Here is a 19,817-nt window from a genome sequence, read left to right as displayed (position 1 = left end):
AACTGAAGCCGGAGTCTAATCAATTCTAAGTCCAAAACCAAAGCCTAAAGTGGGCCACACTATGTGTGGTGGCATATGCCTGTAATCCCAGCACTCAGGAGGCTGAGGCAAGAGGATGCTAAGTTTGAGGGCAGCCTCGTTTCTTTAAAACATTTTTAAATTGTTATTGTAAAGGTGATGTACTGAAGGGTTACAGTTACATAAGTCAGGTAAAGAGTACATTCTTTTTTTTGGAGGGGGGGGTCCAGTCGTGGGGCCTGAACTGTGGGCCTGGGCGCTGTCCCTCAGCTCTTCAGCTCAAGGCTAGCGCTCTACCCCTTGAGCCACAGCGCCACTTCTGGCTTTTTTCTTTTCGCTTATGTGTTGCTAAGGAATCAAACCCAGGGCCTCATGCATGCAAGGCAAGCGCTCTACCACTGAGCCACCTTCCCAGCCCAAGAGTACATTTCTTTTTGGATAATGTCACGCCTTCCCTTGCTCTCTCCCCAGCCTGGATTTTATAATGAGATCCTGTCTCAAAATCTCTAAAAGAAATTGGGTTTCATTGGCTCATGCTTGTAATACTAGCTACTCAGGAAGCTGAGATCTGATGATCACAGTCAGACAAAACTGACAGACTATCTCCAATAAACAGGAAAAAAAAAAAAGTAGAAGTGAAGCTGTGGCTCAAATGGTAGAGGGCCAGCCTTAGGCAGAAACCTAAAGAACAGGGCTCAGGCCCTGAGCTCAAGCCCCAGAACCAGCACACAGTAAAAAAAGAGTCAGCTTTTGGGTAACCTCTTGCAGGACACACTTACACGTGCCCAGGACATCAGTGACGTCAGCCTGTCACCCTGCAGCACCGGGCTACTTCATTCAGAGATGCTCCTAACATTTTCTCGTGTTTCAGACCCTGCGCCAGATTCCAAGCTGCTGAAAGCAAGGAATGTGTCTTATTGGCCTCCTTCTTCCCTGACGCATTTTTGAGACAATAAATATTAGACCATATCATTGCTATTTTTCCCCCTTTTATCTTCAAGTGCCAAAATTAGTTCTGTCCCTCCAGTAAGAGGACTTCCATCAAGTCTTCTTTAATGACCGGAGCACTGCTCTCCTGAGCCCTTCCAGCTTACAATGTCAGCAGCCAGCCAGGAGAGAATGAACTTTTTTTTTTTTGCCTGACCAGAAGCTGCACTAGGTGCATGGCAAATATTTCCTAGTGAAGAGTAATCAAATGAATCTGTGTTCCTGCCAAGTATCACTTTAGATCCCTGAGCACTGTGGTCCCAGGCAAGCCCAGCCATGGAGGACCAGCTGACCCGGGTCCCCCCATAATCCCCCACAACTGTCGAATGTATCACATCTCATCAAGAGCTACAATGCTCCTGCATTTTTATTTTGTTTTCATGATAAAATAGAACTCCTGTTACACCCAGGTAAGGATACAACATCGGCCCCTGAGCATTGGGATTACAAACTTGCACCCCTGGGCCCAGTTTTTCTGTTCATTTTGGTAATGATTCTGAAAATTCTGTCTGGTGTTCTATACAGACAATCATATCTACATGAGTGAGTCTATTTCTTTTTTTGGGGGGGGGGTCCGGTCGTGGGGCCTGAACTCTGGGCCTGGACGCTGTCCCTCAGCTCTTCAGCTCAAGGCTAGTGCTCTACCACTTGAGCCACAGCGCCACTTCTGGCTTTTTTCTTTTTGTTTATGTGGTGCTGAGGAATCGAACCCAGGGCCTTGAGCATGCAAGGCAAGCGCTCTACCACTGAGCCACCTTCCCAGCCCGAGTGAGTCTATTTCTTAAATCCAAACCTTACACCTTCCGTCCTTCCTTCCTTCCCTCCCATTCTTTTCTTCTTTTTTGTTCAGGTACTGGGCTCCTTCCCTTAGCTTTGTCACTCAAGGCTGACACTTTATCACATAGGCCACAGCTCCAATTGCATTGTGTGTGTGTGTGTGTGTGTGTGTGTGGGTGGGTGGGTGTGTGTGGGTGTCTGTGTCTGTGTGTCTGTGTGTGATTAAGTGGAGCTAAGACTCTCATGGGCTTTTCTGTCCCGGCTGGCTTCAAATTGTGATCCTCACACTGCAGCCTCTTGAGTAGCTTTTTGTTTTGATTTTATTCTATTAATAAATAATCATTATTAATCCATTTCCCTGTTAACCTCATCTTAGATCACTGGGATTATGGCCACATTGTTGTGCTGTACAGTATTATCATTTTTGTAGCTTGCTAGACTGTTTATATATTTTTTACATTTCTATACTCCTGAGTATAATGAAACTACATGTTTTTCTTCCTTATATTTGTTGGGGGAGGGGAGGCTGCCCTCTTAGCTACTGCTCCAGCCAATAAGAAACTGATCTGGGGTGTTAAGATTCTGCCAGCCTCTTATGAGCTGGAGAGTTGTCTCTTTCCATTTTCTGATAGGATAAAAGGACGGATCTGCTCCTTAGCCATCCGTATGTTAATACTCACCAGTGAAGCCATCTTAGTATGCTCTCTACCCTCTCCCAAGTAGGGCTGACAGGAGACAGGGTCACAATTCATGCTTTACTCAGAACTCAGTACCTCTGTTTCCCCTGAGTAAGAGTCCAATCTGAAATGAAGTCAGAAAGGCTGCTAGTTACCTCTGCTCCTATTTTCACACCCTCAGGCCCCTAAAGAGGGTTGAGTCAGTCACCGTTAACCTTCCCTCTTCCCCGAAGTCTCTGGGGGCATATCCAGAAGGTCCCACAGCCAGGTTTGGGGAGCATATTTTATCAACAGTTGTGATAAGGTTTGTCTCCTCAGGGACCCCTCCTTGTGCTTTTCTGAGCCTCTTTCCTGGGAGCCAGGCCTGGTCCAGGGATTACCACTAGTAGGCACTCTTGCTGTTCCTTTTTACTTCTTACTTTGATTAAAACCCACTCCACGATGTCCAGACGCATTGTACAGAGGGAACAGCCAGATGTCTTAATTAAGTCAGCCATTCGGGCAACAGAGATTTTTCCCAATACATCTGAAGGAGAGAAATATTCTCTCAGAGACATCTCATCTCATCTGCCCAGGGAGGGGCTGGCGAGGCGCACACAGACATTCCCGGCATTCCTCCACCTTCCCCGGCCCCACCAGATGGCACGGAGATTTTGGGAGCTTAGGACGGCCCCACCCCACCCACTCCTTTCTCCAGGGTGTCTTTGCCATTCCCAGCTGTCACCCAGGCCAATAATAACCTATGGAGGCCAGGTGGCCCAGAAGCCCTGGCTTAGCACGGCGAGGACAGCCCCCTAACCCTCCCTCTCCCTCAGCCCCTCTGTTCCTGGGAGATCACACTTCCCAGCGGGAGAGGGGAGGCGCCAAGAGAGGAAAGATCCTAGGTCCAATGCTCATCACTCCTGCCTTGCCCTGCCCACTTGACCCTGACTTTCCTCTAAAGCAGAGCAGCTGGGCCACCAAGACTCCAGCCCACCCTAACCAGCCTAGACCCACCGGCTGCTGGCCTTGTCTTACTGAGGTCAAGCACAGCCTTCGGTGCACTGCCCCAACCTCCATCCCACCTCCCTGAAAGGTAGACTCTGAGAAGGAGAGATGCAGCTCCATAACATGAGCCAGGGCAGGGTCCTATGCCCAATGTCTGGGATGTTACAACGATCCAGCTGCAGCACTCAGACTCAGGGTGCTGCTACACGGAGGACAGTTCATGCGGCCTGTTCCCCTTCATCCCCGGGCACCCTGGGGTGGGGGGCAAGTCACTTCTCACTTGGAGTTCTACTGTACAGTGAGCACCTCCCACCAGACACCCTACTGGCCATTGCCAGCCATCCCCAGCACTGGTGTCCCTTCTCAGGAGACAAAACAGGGACGGCTTGATCATTCACGTGGCACCAGGTAGTACCCTCTCCCAGAAAGAGTCCTCTTTCAGGATAAGCCTTGGGCCAGTTGCCTGTGGCTCACATCTGTAATCCTAACTATTCAAAGAGGCTGAGATGTGAGGATCGCTTTTTTTTTTTCTCCTGTGTTAAAAAGCTTTATTTAGAATTTTTGTTTCTTAGCTGGATTATTCCATGCCATTTTGTGACATGAAATAAATCAGAAACTACTCCACTTTCATTTTAAGATCAAGCTTCTTGGTCATTCGAGAAATAAAGGAAGAAATCAGAAAGTTCCTACAATCCAATGAAAATGAACATGCATCATACCAAAATCTTTGGAATATGATAAAAGCAATGCTGTGAGGAAAGTGCATAGCTCTATGCACTTTACATATAGAAAATAGTAACAGTTCAAATAAATAACAATTTCATGATTCATCTAAAGCTTCTAGAAAAACAGGAACAGACCAAATCCAAAAGTAGTAGATGGAGAGATAATAAACATTAGGGCAGAAATCAATGAAGTAGAGCCTAAAAAACTATATATAGAATCAACCAAACAGAAAGCCAGTTCTCTGAAAAAGTTAATAAAATTGACAGACCACTAGTTAAGTGACAAAAAAAAAGCAAAAACCTCTCAAATCAACAAATTAGAGATGACAAAGGAAACATCACAACAAGCATCCAAGAAATTCAAGAGATTATAAGAGACTATTTCTGAAACCTATACTCAAATAAGAAGGAAACTCTAGCGGAAATGGATAAATTCCTAGAGATATTCGAGCTGCCTAAGCTGAACACAGAAGCTGTAAACCCCCTAAACAGACCCATCATAAGCAATGAGATTGGGAAAGTAATAAGCAGTCTTCCAATAAGGAAAAGTCCAGGTCCTGATGGATTCAGAGCCGAATTCTGAGACCATTAAAGATGAACTAACACCAGTTTCACAGTTACAGCCTCAATGGTCAGGGATTCCATTGACCTGATGATGCAGATGTTCTTGCTGACCTGTGTGTGTATAGACGGCCATGTTTGCCACGTGGACTGGAAATGGATTCTAGATGACTGGCAATTTCTGACATCACATCTCTGCACAGCTTCCTCTGGGCTGTATCCAATAGGGCCCACTCTCCCGGGGTGAAGTTCACAGTTACATTGTCAATGATCATGATTCTCTGCTTAAAGTTCTGCCTCTTGGCCAGTCAGGAGCAAGTGCTAACTCAGTTTTAGGCACCACCATCACCATAACACTAAGTCAACTGCACTCATCAGCATGATTAACGAGTCAAGGATTTCCCATGAGGCCAACACCTGGGGATTCATGGTCGCTGCAGTTTGCTGGTGTCTTCCTCTGGAGGTCAACTCACAGGCTTTCCAAGCTCTAAGCAGGAAAATGGTTGTGGTTGTGCTCAAAGCCAGCTGCAGAAGTTCCACCTCCTGTAGTATCCCTTCGTTGTCACCAAAAACTCTGATGGGATGCAGGTGAAGGTTTGTGAAGTGTCCCTTTAAAAATAGGGAGTCTTCAGGTAGGGTCATTGACTTGGATGGCAGAATTTGAATTTCTAGAAAAGTCACAATGGTAAGAAAACTTGGCAGAGCTTTATTGAGTAGGCAAATGAGCAAGCAGGCAGGCAACTAAGCATGCAGACAGACAGACAAACAGAAAGGCAGAGACGCTCCAACAGAGTGTGGGTGCTCAAAAGGAGAGACACGGAGGATCACTTTTTGAAGCCAGTCTGGGCAGGAATATCCACGAGACTCTTATCTTCAATTAACTACCAAAAAGCCAGAAGCAGAGCTGTGACTCAAATGGTAGAGTGCCCACCTCGAGTGAAAAATTTAAGGGACAGTGTGCAGGTTCTGAGTTCAAGCCCCAGAACAAGAGAGAGGTGAGGGGAGGGAGGGAGAGAGAGAAGGAAGGAGGAAGGAAAGAAAGAAAGAGGAAAGAAGGAGGGAAGGAAGGTTGGAAGGAAGGAACAAAGGAAGAAGGGAGGGAGAGAGGGAGGGAAGGAAAGAAGGAAGGAGGGAGGGAGGGAGGGAAGAAAGGAAGGCAGGCAGGCCTTTGCTGGCCATGGCTCTCCCCTCTGCCTGATACCCATGTGCCCACACATATAGAAAGTTGCCTCTCTTGGCCAAGCACAAGGCCCACAACAATGGAGGGCTAGCTGTCTTACATTGCCCTTTACATCCACTTCTACTTCTCCAGATCACTCAGGGTTCTGTTCTCCACCAGCTGAGCCCGGCAGTCCCTCCTGGCTCACCTGTCCTTCTCTGCGAGGCCTCCACAGAGCCAGAGCCACACAGCAGGGGAGCATGATGCCCAGGCTCTGTCCAGAGCATCCCTGGAGTGACTCAGAGGCTCCTGGCCTTTGGAGAATAGCCAGGCTGCCCCTCCTCAGATGCCTGGTGGAGGGATCCTCCGCAGCATAGCAGGCCCTGATGCCTTGAGACAATCTCTTCCTAAGCCTTTAATCCAGTGGTGGGAGCCATTTTCTATTAACAGGCCGTGACTTCAGTGGAAAAGCATAATCATCAAGGGCCCTATCGTTGTATAAAATTACTGAATTTCAGTGTGGATGCCACAGTTGTTTACTTTCACTCTCAAAGGATATAGAAAACATGGAAAAATAGTGCTTTTTAAGCCAAAGGAAAAACTGCACAAAATAAACAGGAGTGACAGTATTTTAAAATATGGTTTCTATATTTGGGGCAGCTGAGTGGATATGACATGAAAGAATGTGAAGGGAAAAGAGAGTGAGAAATTGTGGTGGGGAAAGAGGAAGACAAAAAGATAAGAAAGGGGAGGCTGAAATGTGAGGACTGTGGTTCAAAGCCAACCTGAGGAGGGAAGTCTACAAGACTTTCCAATTCTCCAATTATTTCTCCATTTCTCCCATTAACCAGCAAAAAAAAAAAAAAAAACAACCCAGGAAATAGAGATGTGGCTCAAGTGGTAGAGTACCAGGGCTTGAGCAAAACAGCTAAGGGGCAATGCCCAGGCCCTGAGTTAAACAACAACAAAACTTAGAAAGATGAAAGGGAGAGTCAGGGGAGAGTGGAGGAAGAAGGAAGGAAGCGGAGATGAGGGCCGCAGTACACGCACACACCTTTAGTCATCTGCTAAGTCAGGACTGTCCCAGCTCCAAGCATCTCCCGTCATGCACAGCGAGTTTTCAGACTATTACCAGCTACAAATTATAATACCAGCATAGTTAGGTGCTTACTTGTACTCTACCACTTAATCTTAACAAGAGCTTTAAAGGTTAGGTCTTTTGCAGATAAGGGAAGTAAGACCTAGAAGTCCTCACACCACTGATAATGAGAGTCTGGATTCAAGTCTTCATCTGAGTTGGAGCTTTTATACCATTTCTGCCATGAGCCAGCTCCGTGCAGAACTGTCTGCTGTGATTATCCTTGTGCACTGTTCCTGGCTCACCATGCTGCACAGCTCTTTCCTTCTGCTTCTTTGAAGCCATTCGACTGTCCCATCTTTTCTTCCCGCCTTTCCTGACCTCACACTTGGTTTGATGTATTTTCTTCTTCTGGACTGTTCTGGAGATCTTCCACGGACACTGGCCCATCCATGGCTCTCCTCTGAAGAGCCTCCCTGCCTCCCCCGTGCTCAGTCACATCCCTCTGCTTTATTTATTTTTTACCCTGGCTGTGGTTTTCTTGCTGATTGTCCTTTGCTGTACTAAAGAAAATCTCCATATAAGCAGAACTTCGTCTGTCTTGTTTATGACCACAGCTCCGGCATCTAACACTATTTGGCAGATAGTAGGTAATTAAAAGTGTTGGCTGATGGATGAATGAATGAGTGCACAGACTTTTCTTCCATTGCTGTCAAAGGGACATTCTTCTCAAAAACCAGCAAACCATGTCCTGGCTTAACACTTTCCCATGAGCTCCGGTCGGAATGAACCTCTTCCACAAGCCTGCCCAGGGCTCAGGTTGTAGATGGAGATAAATGAGATTTGGCCCCAGACTCAAGGCTTGATCTTTTGGAATTTACAGAATCTAGAAAGGAGGCGAATACATGCCCACAAAGTACTATGCTTCAAAATGAGCCATAAGAAAAGAGATGGAGGGGCTGGGAAGGTGGCTCAGTGGTAGAGGGCTTGCCTTGCATGCATGAGGCCCTGGGTTCGATTCCCCAGCCCCACATAAGCAAAAAGAAAAAAGCCGGAAGTGGCGCTGTGGCTCAAGTGGTAGAGCGCTAGCCTTGAGCTGAAGAGCTGAGGGACAGCGTCCAGGCCCAGAGTTCAGGCCCCATGACTGGACCCAAAAAAAAGAAAAGAGATGGAACCAAATACGTTCAAAGAAAGGAAAAAGGCTGTCTGATTGATCAATGGAGCCTTAACATGTAAAGGCATCAGCACTGAGCCTGAGTCTTGGACAAGACTCGGGGGGGCCCACAGCAGCCTTGGGTAAGAAGCTCTGAGATTGAGAGTTGGGACCCCAGGCTGAGAGCCAGGCCCCCCAGGCTGTGTCTAGACCAGGTGGGTGGAGGGCGGAGATGGGAGCTGCAAAGGGAGGGAATCAGCACTAGAAAAGGATGGGTGGAGCTTGGACAGATCTGTGCCAGCCCCACGGGGGGACCCTGGCCAGGCAGCAGCATCAGGAGCAGTCTGGGAGGGAGGGAGGGCGGTGGGCAGAGCTCCTGGGCAGTGAGCAAGAGAGGGTTAACCTGCTTCTCAGTGCAGGCGGATTTCTCCGTTTTCTTCAAGTGGTGTGAAATGTAAGCAGGTCAACAGGCCTGATTTCTCAACAGCAGGAAATGAAGCAACTTTTTTTTTTGTTGTTGTTGAGAAAACAGCCCGCCTTGATCAAGGGCAAGGCTCCAGGCGATGGCCATTTCCCTGTCACATTAATCCCTGGTTTTTAGAAAACAGTTTTGTCCGGGAAGGGGTGGGGATCTGCGAGGAAGGCGGGGTGAGGGTGGACAGGAATGGAAAGGAGGAAGAGGAGAAGGAAGAAGAGGAGGGAGAGGGACTGCCTGCAGGCACACCGGTGGAATAAAACCAGGCTGACCACCTGCCCAGCGGGAGAGAAGGGGCAAAACTGGGCTCCAAGGAACTTAGGGGGTCTCAAGGGGTGGTGGGGCGGGGGGCGGGGGGCCAAGGCCAGATCAGAAATAGGCCTCAGTTTCTAAGGCCTGTCCCACAGATTAGGCCTGACCCAGCTTCCAGGACCAGGACCACAGACAGTTCTAGTTCCTTCTCCTGGGTCAGTCTATCTAAATACCATGTTATATTGTGTGTCTAGGCTCCTACAACTGCCCCAAGCATAGATGCTGAGCCCCTTGAAGACAAGATTACTCATTATTCTTGTGTCCAGCCAGAGAAGAATTCAGGCAAGGCATGAAACACAGTGAAAGTGATAGTTAAGATGAGTAGGAAAAGAATATACTTTCAATAGACTGAAAGCTTGTCAGGTGAGATGACAGCATGAGCCTTTGGGATTTGAGTATATATTGAGCTTAGCATGAGAAATTCCCAGCCTACAGGATTGAGGTTGCTGTGGAGGCCTTGAGCCTACTATGTGAGCCCAAAGGGTCTGGTTCAGGGGCCTGCATCTCAGTTTTGGTCAATTAAAGGTCTATTGTCTTGGCACTGTTCATTGTCAATCCACTTTAGTGTGAAACAAAGCCTTTCCTTAACCCTTAGGTGTATAGGGGACTAAAAAGCATCCTCTGACCTCCGCAGGCTATTCAGATCTTTTAAACATTTTTATTGTTATTATACGGCCGTTGTAGAAAGGGGGTACAGTTACATATGTCGGATAATGAACACATTTCTTTTTGGACAGTGTCACCTCTTTCCTCCCTCTCGCCCAGTTTTTCCCTCGGCTGTTCTGATCCTAGCTGAGGCTGATGGGCTGCCAGTCTCTGAGACAGACAGCCTGGGACCTCTACCTCCCGCCATCACAGCTGTCTCTCCACTGCTTCACATTTTTACCTGTAGGGACGAAGTCGGGGCCTGGAAGAATCCTCCATTTTGTTTCCTTTGCTTAATTGCTGTCACTAACATCTAACTGCTGCCTGGGGTCCCACTCCCCGGCTGCTCCTAGCTCCTGGAACCTGTGTATAAAGGAATGAAGCCACTGCCCTGCTCTGTGGCCCTCAACGTACAACTCCCCACCTCACCCTGTCTCCATGTCTGCCTGCCTTAGACTCAGCCTGGGCCTCCTCCTATTCTCTCCTCAAAGAGCTCATTTTTTTGCTCAGGTAGGGTGTGTGTGTGTGTGTGTGTGTGTGTGTAGGGTGTGTGTGTAGGGTGTGTGTAGGTAGGGTGTGTGTGTGTGTGTGTGTGTGTGTGTGTGTGTGTACTGGCACTTGAACTCGGGCCTGGGCATTGTTCCTTCACTTTTTGGCTCAAGGGAAGTTAGTGTTTTACCACTTAAGCCACAGCTCCACTTCTGATTTTTTTTTCTGATTAGCCTTAGAGTCTCATGGACCGCACTGCCAAGGCTGGCTTTGAACTATGATCCCCAGATCTCAGCCTCCTCTGTGGCTGGGATTACAGGCATGAGCCACTGAGGCCTAGCTTTTAAAATAGCATCTTTATCTACCTGTATCTACCTCTGTCCTAGGCCTCCTGCTGGCCTCCAGCTGTGCAACCCAACTGGGCAGCTTGCTGTGTCTGCTCCCTTGAAACTCCGCCAGCTCACTGTAGATGTGCCTGCCTCCAGTGCCCACCCCCTCCCACACGTGCTTGCACTAGGACCTCAGGGAGCTCCTGGCTCTTCCTCTTCTCTTGCCCCTTCCATCCAACACATCTTTAAGTTTGCTGCTTTCCCCATAGTAACTGTCTTGAGTCTGCTGCCTTCTCTCCATCTCTAACCCACCAACCTGTACACAAGCACCCAATCTCCCGCCTGAACCTGGTTAATAACTATGCATAACCAGTATTGTGTCACATGCCTATAATCTCAGCTGCTTGGGAAGCTGAGGCAGGACGATCCCTTAAGTCTGGAAATTCAGAACAAGAACCTGGCTCAAAGAAGTTACAATTAGCCAAGCACTGGTGGCTTATGCTTATAATCCTAGCCACTTAGAAGGCTGAGATCTGAGGATTGTGGTTTGAAGCCAGCCTAGGCAAACAGAACTTCAAAACTCTTTATCTCTGATTAACCAGCAAAAAGCCAGAAGTGGAAGTGTGGCTCAAGCGGTAGAGGCCCAGGCTTCAGTGAAAAAGCTAAGAAAGCTTGAGGCTCTGAGTTCAAGCCCCAGTACTGGCGCATACATATACAAAAGAGAGAGAGAGAATTGCAATTAAAAATAGCCATTCATACTTTGGCCTCTTCCGCTTGCTTCCTTCTATGTCTGTTTTCTACTGGGAAGTAAGACGCATTCCAAAACATCAATCCTCTTCTGTGCCACTATTTAAGGGGTCAGGAGTGTCTGCTTACTCGAGGGTTAAGACCCCTCTTTGTTGACAAGGACCCAGACCCTGCCTCTCTCCACCCACCTCCTGCTTCTCTCCCATAGCGCAATCCACGATAGCCACACTGCTCTGCCTACTTGCTTCTCCTTTTTCTCTGGGACTTTATATTCTCTTCCTCGGCCATTTCCCTTCTTCTTGGCATGCCTAACTCCCTCAGATTCTAGCTTAAGGCTGCCTCCTTGGAGATACCTCCCTGGCCAGCCAAACTGAAGCACGTGTTTTTCTTCATTGGACCAGCTCAGCCTGATACTTGGCCTCTTATAGGGGCCCAGAAATTCCCTGGGAGAAGGGATGTGGGCAGGTGCTGGCTCCAATGACTCTAGTGAGCTCTTTTTCCTCTTTATAAACCACCCAGGATTCAGCTATCTCCTCCCTTTAAAAAATTCTCCATGCTGCTCACACCAACAACACAGCGTGGCCTTTCTCCCCTTTACCTCTTCCAAACTAGTCTCAGAACTGGACAAAGTTGGCTACCAGCTTCCTAGCTGCCCCTTTGCGTTTCTAGGTTTAAACACTGGGCATTGCAGGGAAAGAGAGGACAGTGGAAAATAACCACAGAGAAAGCTGCAATCCTGAGACGGAGTGAGTTCCTCCGGCCGTGGTCCTCGGTCTATAGTTAGCCTCTGACTTCCTCTCCTGGCAAGAACCACACCAGTTATCTAGGACAGACCTGGTTTCAACCCTTCCATTGTGTGCCTGCGCCGCGTGATTTTCTCCAGCACGCTCTCCTTCCTTCTCCCCTCTCTGGTCCCCAGGAGGAAGCTGTCCTTTCTCAAACAACCCCCACGCTCAGTGTGGAAAGAGCTAAGTCTGGCTCTTACTTTGTTCTACCACATAAAATCTGCAAGACTTTGTGCCAATCGCCACGTGCTCCAAGCTTTCGTTTTCCCCATCTGTAAGAGAGAAAAGTCGACACCTCCATTCTACGATTTGGCAGGGGTGCCTGCATTGTACCTGTCCATCACTTGGTACCCATTTCTCTACTCTTCATTCTCAGGGTTGAGAAAGAATGTGATATTGTTTTCTAGCCCCAACCCCCCAATAACCTCCAGGACTGCGGGGGATAATATAAGGCTTAACCAAACCTGAGTTGGTAGGGATGCTGGACTCTGTTCTCCGGGTTCTGTGGTGGCCTGGGAGGAGAGCCAGGTCCTGTCTGTAGGCAGGGAGCACCATCTCCATAAGGAAGAGGTGCTCTTGGAAAAGCAAAGTCTTTATTGAAAACAGAAGCTTGGAAGACCGGCCTTAGGCAGGTAAGAGATGGTTGACTCTTAGGCTCCAGCTAGGAGCAGGAATCCATCCCAGATTTATGGCTTCCTCAATGTGGTATCAGGGCAGAGGGCTGCTTGGAGGCTGGCTCTCCATGAGTACTTCCTGCCCATCATCCCGAGACTCCCCTACCCCTCAAGTCATATTGGAATGTTCTGAGCTATGTTCAACGTTGCCAAGCCAGTGTGGAAAGGGCTGAGTCTGACTCCCATCCAGCAGTGACCCAAGGCCACATTGGTGACAGCTCCTTACAGGAGCACCTCCGGGCCACAAAATCTATCCTGCCCTCCATGTGGAACTCGTAGTCAAGTGCCTACCTGGAGTTCATTTCCATTCAGGTCATCTCACCTCCTCCAGGCCCTGATTAGCAGGAGAAAGATTGTTGCCAGGCCCGTGGTCTGCATTCTCTTGGGCTGTTGGGACAAATAAAGTCTGGTGATTAGACTTGAAGGCAGGCAGTAGCAGAGAGACTAGGAGACGTCTCTGCTCGCTGCTCCTTGCTGTCAGCAGAGAAAGCAATCTCTGCATGAGTTTCCTGTGGCTACTGTAACAAGTTGTCATGAATTTTGGGAGTCTTCAAGCATTACTGACTAGTATATTACAGTTCCAGAGTTCAGAAGTCTTAGATGAGTTCTGTGAGGCTAACATGAAGTTGTTAACAGGTCTGTGTTCCTTCAAGAAGCTCCAGATGTAATCGCTTACCTGTCCACATTTACTGCCTAGAAGCCACCTGTGTACAGGCTGGAGATGTGGTTCAGTGGAAGAGGGCTTTGAGGCTCTTGGTTTAATCCCAGCACTGGAGCAGGTGCAAGAAGAGGGAGAAGCAGATGGGGAAAAAAATGGAGAGACAAAGAGGAGAAGGCGTTCCCTGTATTCGATGGTTTATTAACCCTTCCTCCACCTTCAAAGCACCTCTCTCTGACCTCTGTTCCACCAGCACCTCCCCTTTTCTGTGTTCAACATGGAAACCTTTGTGGGGCTTAGGAAGGTGGCTCAGTGGTAGAGTGCTTGCCTTGTATGCATGAGGCCCTGGGTTCCATTCCTCAGTACCACATAAGCAGAAACAAGACGGGAGTGGCACTATGGCTCAAGTGGTAGAGCGCTAGCCTTGAGCTGAAGAGCTGAGGGACAGCGCCCAGGCCCAGAGTTCAGCTTCCATGACCAACAAAACAAAATCAAAACAAAAAGCAACAACAACCTTACATTTGGTTCCCCAAAAGTTAAACTAACTTCCTTATTTGAGATTCTTAGACATGTTGCCCAATTCTCTTTTGCTACGTAAGGAATATATTCACGATACTTGGGACTAAGACATGGGAACCAATGTTATGGCGGTCACAAACTCTTTATTGTACAAATATTCTCCTCCACGCTCATTTTCTGGGCTCTGGAGAAAACATGTTACTATCCCACCCCACCCCACCCCACCTCAATGTACCCCAACCCAACCTCCCTTCCCTTCCCTTCCCATCCCATTCTATCTCATCATATTCCTTCCCACCCTATCCGGACCACTCACCACCCACCACATCCCGTCATCCCTCCCCTCCTCTCTCCTCTTCCTCTTCCTCCTCTCCCTTTTCTTCCCCTCCCCTCCCTTTCTTTCCTTTTCCTTTCCCTCCTTGCCCTGCCCTCCCCTCCTCTCCTCTCCTCTCCTTCCCTCTCCATTTTAAGAATATCTAAGGATGAAAGGGAGGCTTCAGAGTTCTTGCTGTTACCTGATTCACCTCTTGGCTATGGCAAAGGTCCTCCATATTCTCCTTCCAAGTGCTCCTAACTTCAGTGCTTAGTTGAGGAGTCGCAAAATGGTCTTGCCTGTAGAAGGTGGTAATTGCACAGCAGAGCCAGGTCAGGGGTGGTGCAGGAAAGCAAAGACACTTTACTGGGGCTGAAGGTTTTCCATATAGAATGCCTGCAAAGCAAGTACAAGGCCCCGAGTTCAAACCTCAAGGGCACTGGAAAAAAAAAGTCACTTCAATTAAGCCAGGTGCCCTGGCATGCCGACCCAGCTTCTCAGTCAGCAAGTCTCCACCCTGCCTTCTCTTCAATCTGCTCCCCACATGCGCCAGCAGGCCCAGCAAACCCGGACCCCCAGAGGAGCCCACCTGGGTATGGCCTCCCTGTCCCTGGAGTCCACTCTGCCTGTGAACCAACAAATTAATTTCACGTTGGCTGAGGAAACTCACACCAGCTGTCTTCATGGATTTTCTGGAAACAACAACCAGGGTTCACAGGATCCTCTGAGGAAGCCACTCGCTTCCTTTACCTGAGCAAACGCGGTGACCATTGAGGACACTTTGCCATGAATAAGCCTCACCCAACATGCTAGACACGAAGGAAAACAACAAACCAACAGAGTCATCCAAAACAATGGTCCCCAAAATAGTCAGCCTGGAGGGTGTCCTAGATACTTGGACTCACTCACAAAAGCAGTGTGATGCCCGAGTCTGGCATTTCTGGAGTCTGTATGGGAAGCAGGTGGGAGCATTGCTGTTTTCCATCCTGAATAAATGTGCCGCGTGTACACAAATGCATCTTGGCTTGGATTTCTTTCTTTCTTTTGTGGCAGGTTCTGGGGCTTGAACTCAGGGCCTGGACACTGTCCCTTAGCTTTTTTCATTCAAGGCTGATACTCTACCATTTGAACCACAGCCACACTTCTGGCTTTTTTCCCCCCTGATTAATTGGAGATAAGTCTTATGAACTTTCCTGCCTGGGCTGACTTTGAATTGCTTCCTGCGTAGCGGGGATTGCAGGAGTGAGCCATCGCTGCCTGGACTGATTGACTTCTTAATAGCTCGGATTCTGCTGTTCTATTGGAGCTCCACCAACTTGTACAAGATGTGAGAAAAATTACCTCTTCTACAAATATGAAAAAAATGTCCTGCAGACAAATTGAGATAATCTTCCCATTTCTAGAGGGAATCAGGTTTGTGGAAGATGAGAAGGGACTTGTGTCCCTTGGGAGGAGGTTGAGTCTGTTCATAAACAGGAAGGATTCTACTTCACCCTGTGTGTGCAGTAACGCATGAAGTGCTAATGTAAATCCAATACGGAGCCAACTTTATTAAAACAATTTAACACGCAACATTGCTCCTTTCAAACTCATTATTTGTAAGTATTTTAAACCCCAGAAAATAAACTTTAGTTCCCTTTGGGCCATCTAAGCCTATTGCCTTTTATTGTTTTTCTTTATGTTCTGGCTTACCAAGAACATTTTTGGTCTAAGAAAAAAATCATCCTACTTTTCCCCTTGATAAAAAAAAAATCAATTGTTTTTCAGACATATCTCCCTATTTTTACAGATTTTTTAATCTTTCTCAAAAAAGTCAGAAAAGTCCATGAAACTCATGTCTCCAAAATTAACCAGCAAAACGCTGCAAGTGGAGGTGTGACTCAAGTGGCAGAGCACCAGTCTTGAAGAAGCTAAGCAGGAGTGTGAGGCCATTAATTCAAGCCCAGTACTGGCACACAAAAAAGTTAGTATATACATGAACATAACCGAAAGGCTTTTGTACAAGCTCTTCAAACTGTTTCTGTTGTTTATGCTTCACTGTGTTAAACAATAGAAAAGATGTATATAGATAGATAGATATACACACACATATATACATACACACTTATATATACACGCATTGTGTGTGTGTGTGTGTGTGTGTGCCAGTCCTGGGGCTTGAACTCAGGGACAGTGTTGTCCTTCTACCCCTTGAGTCATAGCACCACTTCCAGATTTTTCTGAGTAATCTATTGGAGATAAAAGTCTATGGTCTTTCCTGCCTGGGCTGGCTTTGAACCACCATCCTCAGATCTCAGCCACCTGAGTAACAAGTATTGCAGATATGAGCTACCAGCGCCTAGAAAGGCTATTTTAAAATCATGTTTATTTCTCAAGGACCCAATAATACTGATTAGTCATCCAAATTCTTATTAATATAAAGGTTTAAATTTAAATAAAGATTTAGAAATTAAAGTCTCAGGTAATACATTGTCAGAGTGATTTTTTTTTTTTTTTTTGTCGGTCATAGGGCTTGAACTCTGGGCCTGAATGCTGTCCCTTAGCTCTTCAGCTCAAGGCAAGCACTCTACCACTTGAGCCACCACACTGCTTCCAGTTTTCTGAGTGGTTTATTGGAGATATGAATCTCATGGACTTTCCTATGCAGACTGGCTTTGAACCAGATCTCAGTCTCAGATCCTCAGATCTCAGCCTCCTAAGTAGCTAGGATTACAGGCATGAGCCACTGGCGTCTAGCTAAGTCAGAGTGATTTTTAGCATTAGAAAAAGTAATTTATTTTAGTCTTATGTATGTGTGTGTGTGCTAGTTCTGGGGCTTGAATTCAGAAGCTTTCTTCAGGCTTTCTTGCTCATGGCTGGTGCTCTATCACTTGATCCATACCTCTAGTTCAGCTCTCTGGTTGGTCATTCTAGAGATGAAGCCACATGGACTTTTCTGCCCAGTGTGGCTTCAAATTTCAGTCCTGCACATCACAGCCTCCTAAGTAGCTAGGATTACAGGCATGAGCCACAGGTGTCTGGCAAAAGTAATACCTTTTAGTAAAGATAATTGGTTATGATCATTAAGTTAGTACTTTATTTTATAATTTCATAACCTAAATAAATCAATGTTAGTTATTTTTCTACCAGCAAAAATAATGGAAGGGGCTGGGTGCCAATGGCTCATGCCTGTAATCCTAGCTACTCAGAAGGCTGAGATCTGAGGATCCCATTTCAAAGCCAGCCTGGGCAGGAAAGTCTATGTGCTTCTTACTTCCAACTAACCACCAGAAAACCCGAAGTGGCACAGTGGCTCAAGTGGGAGAGGTGCTCTTAGGTGATTTGGCAGGGACAGCCTGCCCCCGTGCCAGGAGGATAGGGGAAGTTGGGCAGGATTGGCAGAGAGAGAGAAGGACAAGCCGAGAGAGCAAAGAAAGGCTGAACACATAGAACCTCTGGCCTTTTACCATTGCGTCGGCAGAAATTGTCCAACATCATGTGGGCTGGAGGTTTGCTCTCACCCTCTCTCAATAAACCCTCTTCCCCTTGACCCATGTGCGAGTTTCCTTTCAGCCACCCTTACAAAAACCAACTACAAATTCTCTAGAAAATGCTGCTCTTGGTTTGTGACCTACAGATTTCTGGCCTTACAGGTTGCAAATAATGTCACTTCCTGGCAAGCCAGGAATATTAGCAAATATGGGAATCTGAGAGAAAGTAGCTCCGAGAAGAATCTCATATAATTACTTGGCACACACAAGCGCCAGTGTTGAGGGTGCTTCTGACAAAGTCTCCAGACAGATACTCCCTGGGGCCCCTACTTCACCTGGCGCTAATTTGGAAACAGCAATGTGCCAATCCACAGCTCTTTTCGAATAGAAGTAAATGCTGGTGAAATCAAACAAAATAGCTTAATGATGCTGAATAAGAGAATTGTTAAGCAACTTACACACTTTAAAGTAAGATTTTTCCCATAAGAAAGGAAAGGCAATATTGCTCTCAGCTTTGCATCGGACTATAGACCATTACAAGATGCGGGTTGAGGAGGGGGGTGCAGGATCCTGCAGACCCGCTCCCCCAATAAGCAGGTTAGCTTGATAGGTTCTGGACTCTGAAACAATGAGCTTTGACTTTCCCCTATGAATCTGCAGTCCTGAGAAGATTGATTTGGTACCTGGTTTTTGCCAGGCTGCTGAGTGAAAATGTGTGGTCACAGTGGAGAACTTGCTAGAACACAGTGGTTTACACAATCCAGGCAGTCTTGCTCATTTTTTCCCTTCTTAGCATCTGTGTTTGCATTTGGCAAGCCATTCTTTCTGAATTCTGACTCCTTTTCGCTTTCCACATTTGTATTTTTTTCTTTTGCTTTTGCCAGTCCTGAGGCTTGAACTCAGGGCCTAGGCCCTGTTCCTGAGCTTAAGGCTGGCACTCTACCACTTGAGCCACAGTGTCACTTCTGGCTTTTTCTGTATGTAGTACTGAGGAATCAGACTCAGGGCTTCATGCATGCTAGGCAAGAACTCTACCACTAAGCCACATTCCCAATCTGACAATTTATATTCTTTACTATTGTGTGTTTGCCTGTACCAGGGCTTGAACTCAGTGCTCTGACCTCTCGATTAGGCTTTTTCTCCTCCAGGCTGGTGCTCTACCCATTAAGCCACACTCCCTTCTCCAGTTTTCTACTGGTTAAGTATAAATAAGACTTTCACAGGTTACCTGGGGCTGGCTTCAAATCACTATCCTTAGATCTCAGTCTCCTGAGTAGCTAGGATTACAGGTGTGAACCGCCAGTGCCTGGCCCACAATTGTTTTCTTGTTTAAATGTTTCTGCTTCCCTTTGAATGTTTTCATAAGTACCTATTACACATTAGAAACTGGCATGGACAGAGGCCGAAATCTGACCCAGTCCTACCTTATTGACTCTGTAGTCTGGCTAATGACGCAGATGTTAGTAAACTGCCACGTCCGTGTATACTTGCGCTGGGCTATAATGGCACTCTCCATGGGCTGTTCTTCCTGGAGATGAGACACCTTCAAGCTTCAATCAGAAGTGCTGTGGACCAGCTGTGTCAAGCTGTCTCTGAGGGAAGACATAGGAGATTTAGGAAAACACACACCCCTTAGAGAAAGCTAGGACCAAGTAGGATGTCAGCACCCAGAAATCTGAGGGACTGAAGCAGCCCAGGTTCTGGTTTAACATATTTATTTATTTATACAGTTGTGGGTTTTTTTTTAATAAGGCAGGGAAGGGACAGATTAAGATATTTATAACAAGTTGCATTCAGCAGGCATGGTTAGCTTTGGCAATACAGGAAACAGAAGGCCTGTGGTTAGAGACAGCTGAGCTCAATGTCGACTTTAAAGGTGGAGATGAGGAAAACATCCTCTTTTTACGCCTCGTGGCTGATCAGCCCTTGCCACTTCAGGCCATGGGCAGGGGTGACAAGGCTCAGGACTGCTGCCCCAAGAGCTCATGTCTGCCCCCAGCACAGAGAGATGGGGATAAACTGGTCAAAGAAGGGCCAAAGAAGCTAGGTGGCATCTCTGGGCAGCTTGCCTAGATGCATGCTCTGAGCAGGCATGCTGGCTAGAGGCTGTTCCCAGCTGCTGTTTGGTGGTTTGTGTACCAAACAGCCTAGGAAGATAGAAACAGTACTTCTGAGAAAAAGACAGCCTGTGTGCCATCCAGAGTAATAGAGATAACGTCTCCCTCCAGCGTAGGCAAAGCCTTTGTGGCAAAAGGCCTTGGATCCTTAACCTAGAGCAG

General features: G+C 47.3%; 1 long non-coding RNA gene across 7 annotated transcripts; it reads right to left on the bottom strand.

Moving 5' to 3' along the window:
* Nucleotides 1-5,010: 5,010 nt before the first annotated feature.
* Nucleotides 5,011-14,461, bottom strand: LOC105986522. 7 transcript variants are annotated; one of them, XR_001175115.1, is made up of 7 exons: nt 14,271-14,461; nt 13,255-13,348; nt 12,870-12,965; nt 12,369-12,439; nt 12,105-12,176; nt 6,946-7,026; nt 5,011-5,400 (listed from the first exon to the last, which is right to left on the bottom strand). It is a non-coding gene; the product is annotated as an uncharacterized LOC105986522 (long non-coding RNA). The 7 variants fall into 7 exon arrangements; XR_001175113.1 differs by having other exon boundaries at nt 12,105-12,439; XR_001175114.1 differs by having other exon boundaries at nt 12,105-12,435.
* Between the last annotated feature and the right edge of the window lie 5,356 nt (nt 14,462-19,817).

Source organism: Dipodomys ordii, unplaced genomic scaffold (genome assembly GCF_000151885.1).
Source record: "Dipodomys ordii isolate 6190 unplaced genomic scaffold, Dord_2.0 Scaffold35, whole genome shotgun sequence".
In the NCBI taxonomy this organism is placed as follows: domain Eukaryota; kingdom Metazoa; phylum Chordata; class Mammalia; order Rodentia; family Heteromyidae; genus Dipodomys; species Dipodomys ordii.
The sequence above is the reverse complement of the archived record's forward strand: the minus strand, read 5'-3'. Positions and strand labels throughout refer to the sequence as shown.